The sequence below is a fragment of the Moschus berezovskii genome, chromosome 12 (assembly GCF_049115385.1).
Source record: "Moschus berezovskii isolate FMDL1 chromosome 12, NW_MosBer_1.0, whole genome shotgun sequence".
NCBI classification, from domain to species: domain Eukaryota; kingdom Metazoa; phylum Chordata; class Mammalia; order Artiodactyla; family Moschidae; genus Moschus; species Moschus berezovskii.
This window is the reverse complement of record NC_142471.1, coordinates 47,105,679-47,115,206: the sequence shown is the minus strand read 5'-3', so window position 1 is coordinate 47,115,206 and position 9,528 is coordinate 47,105,679. Positions and strand designations below refer to the sequence as shown.

The following is a 9,528-nucleotide window of genomic DNA, read 5'->3' as shown; positions in this document are numbered from 1 at the left end:
GGTTTGATCCTCAGATTGGGAAGATTCCCTGGAGAAGGGAATGGCAACCTACTCCAGTATTCTTGCCTAGAGAATTCCATGGACAGAGGAGCCTGGTGGGCTACAGTCCATGGGGTCACAAAGAGTCAGATACAACTTTGCCTTTGTGTACTAAACTGTAACTTCCCCCAATTTTAAAGAAAAACTAGAGAAACATGACAACAAGTGAAACAAAATTGGGCACAGCAGTCATTGTTTTTACACAGTAGAACAGTTTTTAAAACAAGTTTAACCATGGAATACTTTTGAAAATAATATATTGATAAAATATTTTAAATGTATTAATATAGCCTTAAAATATAGCAGAGAAATGGTTTAGCATATTGCCAGTAGAAATGACCAAATTTTTATTAACCTAGTATGCAGTAAAAACTAATAGTACAACTATAAGTTGACATTGTAGTATAAAATACACAACACACGCTAGCAATCATTAGATAACTTACTTGTAATAACATAATGGTTTGTTGGAGACTTTTACCTGTAGAGTAAGACACAGCACTGAAACACATTGGAATATCAGATATATCAGAATATCCCTTCTGACTTATGGCATTCATGACTGGGCACACCTTTTCTTAAAAGCAGGATGTTGTATATTAATGATATGTACATACGTTAGGTTTTTGTCTCATATATATATATATATTTTTTTTATTTTAGAAGAGAATATACCGTAGGATAGTTTGTTTGTTTATTATATGTTAATTCATGAAACATCATGAGAGTTTCATGACTACAGTTGTGAAACGCTGCTATGGAGTGAATCCCTTCACTCTGTTGTAATAAGATTCCTTTTTCCTTTTGATCCTGAAATTATCTATGTTTATAGAAGTAATGTAGTATATTTCTACTGCCTAGCAAAGTAGTACATAGGTGATTATATCATAAAATGGAAGTAATAAAAAGTCTTTGTTTACTTTTACATTTGAGCCACACAACTGGGTTTCCCAGGTGGTGCTAGAGGTAAAGAACCCGCCTCCCAGTGCAGGAGACATAAGAGATGCAAGTTCCATCCCTGGAGGAGGGCATGGTGAACCACTTCAGTATTCTTGCCCGGAGAATCCCATGGACAGGAGCCTGGCGGGCTGTGGTCCACAAGGTTGCAAAAAGTCGGATAGAGCTGAAGTGACTTAACACACATGTAAACTACATACTGGTAATACAAAACTGAAAGATAAAGATGACTTAGGCAGTGCCTCAGTGGCAAGCCCAAAGTGTTCTGTAAGTAAGTGATTTAGGTAAGATTCATAAAATATGTTCATAGAAAGTAAATAATGTATTCATAGTAAAGGACTAAAATTGATAGGAACAAATTTTTTCTGGCTGAAATGCTTTAGGTTTACTTCCTAATTCATTACCAGTTTGATTTAAGTAACAGCTTGGACAATTTTCTAATGTAGATATGGTACTTAACCTTGCCAGCTTCCAGGAAAGAAGATATTCTGATTGATTTTTTACAGACTTAACTCAGTCCAACCAGAAACAGTGTCTAGTCTTTGTTGCACAATATAGATGTATACATTGTATATAGCAAAATGTCTTACAGCAAAATGTTATGTTTGTATGTATATTTGAAAATCTCTGATTAGTATAAAAAAAAAAAGAAAACTAACCTTTCTAATCACATGGACCACAGCCTTGTCTAACTCAATGAAACTATGAGCCATGCTATGTAGGGCCACCCAAGACAGACGGGTAATGATGGAGAGTTCTGACAAAATGTGGTCCACTGGAGAAGGGAATGGCAAACCATTTCAGTATTCTTGCCTTGAGAACCCCATGAACAGTATGAAAAAGCAAAAAGACAGGACACTGAAAGATGAACTTCCCAAGTCAGTAGGTGCCCAATATGCTACTGGAGATCAGTGGAGAAATAACTCCAGAAAGAATGAAGAGACAGACACAAAGCAAAAACACCACCCAGTTGTGGATGTGACTGGTGATAGAAGCAAGGTCCAATGCTATAAAGAGCAATATTACATATGAACCTGGAATATTAGGTCCAGGAATCAAGGCAAATTGGAAGTGGTCAATCAGGAGATAGCAAGAGTGAATGCTGACTTTTTAGGAATCAGCAAACTAAAATGGACTGGAATGGGAGAATTTAACTCAGATGACCATTATATCTACTACAGTGGGGAAGAATCCCTAAGAAGAAATGGAGTAGACATCATAGTCAACAAGAGAGTCCAAAATACAGTACTCAGATGCAATCTCAAAAATGACAGAATGATCTCTGTTCATTTATAAGCAAACCATTCAATATCACGGTAATCCAAGTCCATGCGCTGAGCAGCAATGCTGGAGAAGCTGAAGGTGAACAGTTCTCTGAACACCTACAGGAACTTTTAGAAATAACACCCAAAAAAGATGTACTTTTCATTATAAAAGACTGGAATGCAAAAGTAGGAAGTCAAGAAACACCTGGAGTAACAAGCAAATTTGGCCTTGGAGTACAGAATGAACCAGGACAAAAGCTAATAGAGTTTTGCCAAGAGAACACACTGGTCATAGGAAACACCTTCTTCCAACAACACAAGAGAAGACTCTACACATGGCCAACAGCAGATGGTCGACACCGAAATCAGACTGATTATATTCTTTGCAGCCAAAGATGGAGAAGCTCTATACAGTCAGCAAAAACAAGACCGGGAGCTGACTGTGGCTCAGATCATGAACTCTTTATTGACAAATTCAGCCTGAAATTGAAGAAAGTACGGAAAACTACTAGACCATTCAGGTACGACCTAAATCAAATCCCTTATGATTATACCGTAGAAGTGAGAAATAAATGCAAGGGATTAGATCTGATAGATAGAGTGCCTGATGAACTATGGACAGATGTTCATGACATTGTAGAGGAGACAGGGATTAAGACCATCCACAAGAAAAAGAAATGCAAAAAAGCAAAATGATTGTGTAAGGAAACCTTACAAATAACTGTGAAAAGAAGAGAAGCGAAAAGCAAAGGAGAAAGGGAAAGATATACCCATTTGCATGCAGAATGTCAAAGAATAGCAAGGAGAGAAAAGAAAGCCTTCCTCAGGGATCAGTGCAAAGAAATAGAAGACAACAACAAAATGGGAAAGACTAGAGATCTCTTCAAGAAAATGAGAGATACCAAGGGAACATTTCATGCAAGGATGGGCTCGATGAAGGACAGAAATGGTATGGACCTAACAGAAGCAGAAGATATTAAGAAGAGGTGGCAAGAACACACAGAAGAACAATACAAAGAACATCTTCACGACCCAGATAATCACAATGGTGTGATCACTCACCTACAGCCAGTAATCCTGGAATGTAAGGTCAAGTGGGCCTTAGGAAGCATCACTACAAACAAAGTTAGTGGAGATGATGGAAATCCAGTTGAGCTATTTCAAATCCTGAAAGATGATGCTGTGAAAGTGCTGCACTCAATGTGCCAGCACATTTGGAAATCTCAGCAATGGCCACAGGACTGGAAAATGTCAGTCTTCATTCCAATCCCAAAGAAAGGCAAAACCAAAGAATGTTTAAATTACCGTACAACTGCATTCATCTCACACATTAAAGTAATGCTCAAAATTCTCCAAGTCAGGCTTCAGCAATACATGAACCATGAACTTCCAGATGTTCAAGATGCTTTTAGAAAGGGGAGAAGAACCACTGATCAAATTGCTAACATCTGCTGGATCATCGAAAAAGCAAGAGAGTTACAGAAAAACATCTATTTCTGCTTTATTGACTATGCCAAAGCCTTTGACTGTGTGGATCACAACAAACTGAGGAAAATTCTGAAAGAGATGGGAGTATCAGATCACCTTACCTGCCTCCTGAGAAATCTATATGCAGGTCGGGGGGAACAGTAAGAACTGGACATGAAACAACAGACAGGTTCCAAATAGGAAAAGGGGTATGTCAAGGCTATATATTGTCACCCTGCTTTCAGTTCAGCTCAGTTCAGTTGCTCAGCTGTGTCTGTCTCTTTGCGACCCCATGGACTGCAGCACACCAGGCCTCCCTGTCCATCACCAACTCCTGGAGTTCACTCAAACTCATGTCCACAGAGTCGGTGATGCCATCGAGCCATCTCATTCTCTGTAATCCCCTTCTCCTCCTGCCCCCAATCCCTCCCAGCATCAGAGTCTTTTCCAGTAAGTCAACTCTTCACATGAGGTGGCCAAAGTATTGGAGTTTCAGCTTCAGCATCAGCCCTTCCAATGAACACCCAGGACTGGTCTCCTTTAGGATGGACTGGTTGGATCTCCTGGCAGTCCAAGGGACTCTCAAGAGTCTTCTCCAACAGTAGAGTTCAAAATCATCAATTCTTCGGTGCTCAGCTTTCTTCACAATCCAGCTCTCACATCCATACATGACCACTGGAAAAACCATAGCCTTGACTAGATGGACCTTGGTTGGCAAAGTAATGTCTCTGCTTTTTAATATGCTATCTAGGTTGGTTATAACTTTCCTTCCAAGGAGTAAGTGTCTTTTAATTTCATGGCTGAAATCAGCATCTGCAGTGATTTTGGAGCCCAGAAAAATAAAGTCTGACACTGTTTCCATTGTTTCCCATCTATTTGCCATGAAGTGATGGGACCAGATGCCATGACTTAGTTTTCTGAATGTTGAGCTTCAAGCCAACCTTTTCACTCTCCTCTTTCACTTTCATCAAGAGGCTTTTGAGTTCCTCTTCACTTTCTGCCATAAGAGTGGTGTCATCTGCATATCTGAGATAATTGATATTTCTCCCTGCAATCTTGATTCCAGCTTGTGCTTCTTCCAGCCCAGCGTTCCTCATGATGTACTCTGCATATAAGTTAAATAAGCAGGATGACAATATACAACCTTGATGTACTCCTTTTCCTATTTGGAACCAGTCATTTGTTCCATGTCCAGTTCTAACTGTTGCTTCCTGACCTGCATACAGGTTTCTCAAGAGGCAGGTCAGGTGGTCTGGTATTCCCATCTCTTTCAGAACTTTCCACAGTTTATTGTGATCGACACAGTCAAAGGCTTTGACATAGTCAATAAATCAGAAATAGATGTTTTTCTGGAACTCTCTTGCTTTCTCTATGATCCAGCAGATGTTGGCAATTTGACCTCTGGTTCCTCTGCCTTTTCTAAAACCATCTTGTACATCTAGAAGTTCACAGTTAATGTATTGCTGAAGCCTGGCTTGGAGAATTTTGAGCATGACTTTACTAGTGTGTGAGATGAATGTAATTGTGCAGTAGTTTGAGCATTCTTTGGCATTGCCTTATTTAACTTATATGCAGAGTACATCATGCAAAACCTGGGCTGGAAGAAGCACAAGCTGGAATAAAGATTGCAGGGAGAAATACCAATAACCTCAGATATGCAGATGACACCACCCTTATGGCAGAAAGTGAAGAAGAACTAAAGAGCCTGTTGATGAAAGTGTAAAAGGAGAGTGAAAAAGTTGGCTTAAAGCTCAACATTCAGAAAACTAAGATCATGGTATCCGTTCCCATCACTTCATGGCAAATGGATGGGGAAACAGTGGAAACAGTGACTGACTTTACTTTCTTGGGCTCCAAAACCACTGCAGATGGTGACTGCAGCCATGAAATTAAAAGACGTTTACTCCTTGGAAGGAATGTCATAACCAACCTAGACAGTATTTTAAAAAGCAGAGACATTACTTTGCCAACAAAGTTCCGTCTAGTCAAGGCCATGGTTTTTCCAGTGGTCATGTAGGGATGTGAGAGTTGGACTGTGAAGAAACCTGAGCACCAAAGAATTGATGCTTTTGAACTGTGGTGTTGGAGAAGACTCTTGATAGTCCCTTGGACTGCAAGGAGATACTACCAGTCCATCCTAAAGGAAATCAGTCCTGGATATTCACTGCAAGGACTGATTTTGAAGCTGAAACTCCAATACTTTGGCCACCTGATGTGAAGAAATGACTCATTGGAAAAGACCCTGATGCTGGGAATGATCGAAGGTGGGAGGAGAAGGGGATGATAGAGGATGAGATGGTTGGATGGCATCACCGACTCAATGGACCTGAGTCTCGGTAAACTCCAGGAGATGGTGATGAACTGGGAAGCCTGGCGTGCTGCAGTCCAATGGGTCCCAAAGAGTCAGACATGACTGAGCGACTGAACTGACATATGACAAACCTCCAGCAAACATTATCCTCAATGGCAAAAAATTGAAAGATTTTCCTCCAAAATCAGGGACAAGACAAGGGTGCCCACTCTCACTGCTACTATTTAACACAGTTTGGAAGTGATAGCCACAGCAATAAGAGAAGAATTAAAAGGAATTCAGATTGGAAAAGAAAAATGCAAAACTCTGTTTGCAGATAATATTATTCTCTACATACAAAACCCTAGGGCACTGCCAGACACGCTGGTGGGGTGGGGTGCTCTCTGCGAGCCCAGGGACTTTTCTCACCCAGGCCTGGATAAAGCAGCATCCTGCTTGCTGGGTAGCTCAGGCACACAGGCCTAGCTTGAGAGGAGAAGCTATGTGCAGAATGAGTACCTCACAGGACCAGAGTGGCTGCTCCACTAATAGAGAACCCCTTTTGAGGTGTTATGATGCATGGAAGGACTTGGAGCTTGCAATTGGTGGAGTTCTCCCAGCTGAGCAGCAAATTAAAGGTAACTTGCAAGAGGTCAAAGCCCAGATTCACTGCTGCATAAGTCACCACCTGGAATGCCTTCGAAGCTGTGAGATGTGGTTGTATGAACAAGTAGATCTCATCTATCAGCTTAAAGAGAAGATGCTCCAGCAGCAGGCCCAACAGCTCTACTGGTTACTGGGCCAGTTCAATTGTCTTATTCATCAACTGGAGTGCACCCAAAACAAAGACATAGCCAATCAAGTCTCAACGTGCCTGGGCAGGCTGGGCAGTCTGACCCTCAAACCTGAAGATTCAACTGCCCTACTCTGAAGCCAACATAACTGCCCCCCATTGCCAGAGCAGAAGTCAGCATCCAGCACCACAGCTGTACCTCTCAGTGAATGGCTCCTTGGAAGCAAACCTGCCATTGGTCACCAGGCTCCTTACCTACCCAGCACCAATCTCCAGGACTGGCTCAACCAAAAGCAGACCTTGGAAAACAATCAGACATCTGCTAGAGCCTGCAGTTTCTTGAATAATATCTGGGGCAACCTAAAGGGTTTGGAAAACTGGCTCCACAAGAGTCATCAACAAGAAGTTTCTGAAAAACCAAGTTACCAAAAAGTCTTAACAGCTGTACCACTACCAGTTCTTATTCCACTGAAATTAAAAAGGTTAGTGATCTAGAGCCTCTTGATCAAGATGAGATGGATCTTTCTGGTTGGCTGGTAACTCCCCAGGAATCCCATAAACTTGAGAAGCCTGAGAATGGCGGCTGTGAAACGTCCAGTGAGAAGTTTAAGCTCTTGTTCCAGGTGTTCCGGGAGCCCTACAATGTGAATGATTGGCTTGTCAAGTCTAATTCCTGTACCAATTGTCAGGGTAACCAGCCCAAAGGTGTGAAGATTGAGAACCCAGGCAATCTGAAATGCCTGAACGACCACTTGAAGGCCAAGAAACCCTCATCCACTCCCCAGCCTGCCTACTGAGGACTGACGTATCCAGAACCATCTAGACCCATATAAAGTGGAGGAGGTCTGCAAAGCCAATGAACCCTGTACAAGTTTTGCAGAGTGCATGTGTGATGAAAACTGTGAGAAGGAAGCTCTGTGTAAATGGCTTCTGAAGAAAGAAGGAAAGGACAAAAATGGTATGCCTGTGGAACCAAAACCTGAACCTGAGAAACATAAAGATTCCCTGAACATGTGGCTCTCTCCATCCAAAAGAGAGACAGCAGAACAAGCTAAGGCACCAAAGGCGATGGCTTCTTCTAGAATTGTTCAGTTCAGTTCAGTTCAGTTCAGTCGCTCAGTCGTGTCCGACTCTCCGCGACCCCATGAATCACAGCACGCCAGGCCTCCCTGTCCATCACCAACTCCCGGAGTACACTCAAACTCATGTCCACAGAGTCGGTGATGCCATCCAGCCATCTCATTCTCCGTCGTCCCCTTCTCCTCCCGCCCCCAACCTTTCCCAGCATCAGAGTCTTTTCCAGTGAGTCAACTCGTCGCATGAGGTGGCCAAAGTATTGCAGTTTCAGCTTTAGCATCAGTCCCTCCAATGAACATCCAGGATTGATCTCCTTTAGAATGGACTGGTTGGATCTCCTTGCAGTATAAGGGACTCTCAAGAGTCTTCTCCAACACCACAGTTCAAAAGCATCGATTCTTCGGCGATCAGCCTTCTTCACAGTCCAACTCTCACAACCATACATGACCACGGGAAAAACCATTGCCTTGACTAGACAGACCTTGGTTGGCAAAGTAATGTCTCTGCTTTTTAATATACTATCAAGGTTGGTCATAACTTTCCTTCCAAGGAGCAAGCGTCTTTTAATTTCATGGCTGATTCCTGCCAAATCATAAGGAACAGTCCCTTGTCAAAGTGGCTCATGATCCCCTCACACAAAGAAGGATGTCCCAAGGAAGAGCCTCTTACAGAGGACAGGGCTGGCAAACAAAAGCTTACAAACCCCTTGGCCACCTCCTGATGTCTCTTTAACACAGCTGACTAGGTCTTGCCAGGAAAGACGACAGAAATTTTAGTACATTATCCTCAGGAGACTACAAGTGGCTACTTTGAAAGAAGGCCAAGGAAGTATTGCTTAAATCACCCCTACAGGAGGAACACAACTTTCCCCTAGATCATTATGGCCTCCCAGCAGTTTGTGATCTCTTTGCCTGTATACAGAGTAAAGTTGATTAAAAAAAATAAAGTGATTGTATCGAACCCCTCTACAGATGTGAATGAATCAAGTACTAGTCAAGCAAATTTTCTGCAGATTATCACAAATCCATGAGCTGAGTGACTGCTGCTTGTGAAATCATTGTTTCTGGGTCTGATGTAGTTCCTTTCCTGCCCAATTTCGAACTAAAGAGAAATTAGTCACCCAATTATGAGTTACTGTGTAAAGGAAAATGGCTATTTGTTGATGCTGAGGTAATTCAGTTCCTTCTTACAGAAGTATTAATTCACCCCTACACTAGAAATGCCTCTTAGTGGGTAGGTCTTTTTCATAAGCCTCCATGACTCCTTAGATTGGGTTATTATTAGAAGTACATTAAAACACTGCAGTTTTAAAAAATGAAATCGTTTGATAATCAAAGTGTATTGATGTATTCTAAAGCTAGTAAAATCACCCAACCTTTTTATTGCCAGTCTTTGGATGCTTCCCTTATCATGGGTTTTCTTCCATTAATGGTGAATTCTTCTGTTTCATTAAGATACTATTATATTTTACACAATTAACCTTGCCAATATAGTGAGTTTTCCTTACCAAAACATGAATTGAAAGTCTTGGCAATTTTTGACATTTATCACAAAACATTTTAGCTTAGGTTCCAGCTTCTACATTATTTTTCTTCTTTTGAAAGAAACTCAGCTTTTGCAGTTCTGTCTTTATTCCCTTC

General features: G+C 41.5%; 1 pseudogene; it reads left to right on the top strand.

Annotated features, from left to right (window-relative positions):
* The first annotated feature begins 6,529 nt into the window (after positions 1-6,529).
* Positions 6,530-8,968, top strand: LOC129555990 (nuclear receptor coactivator 4-like; annotated as a pseudogene).
* The last annotated feature ends 560 nt before the right edge of the window (positions 8,969-9,528 follow it).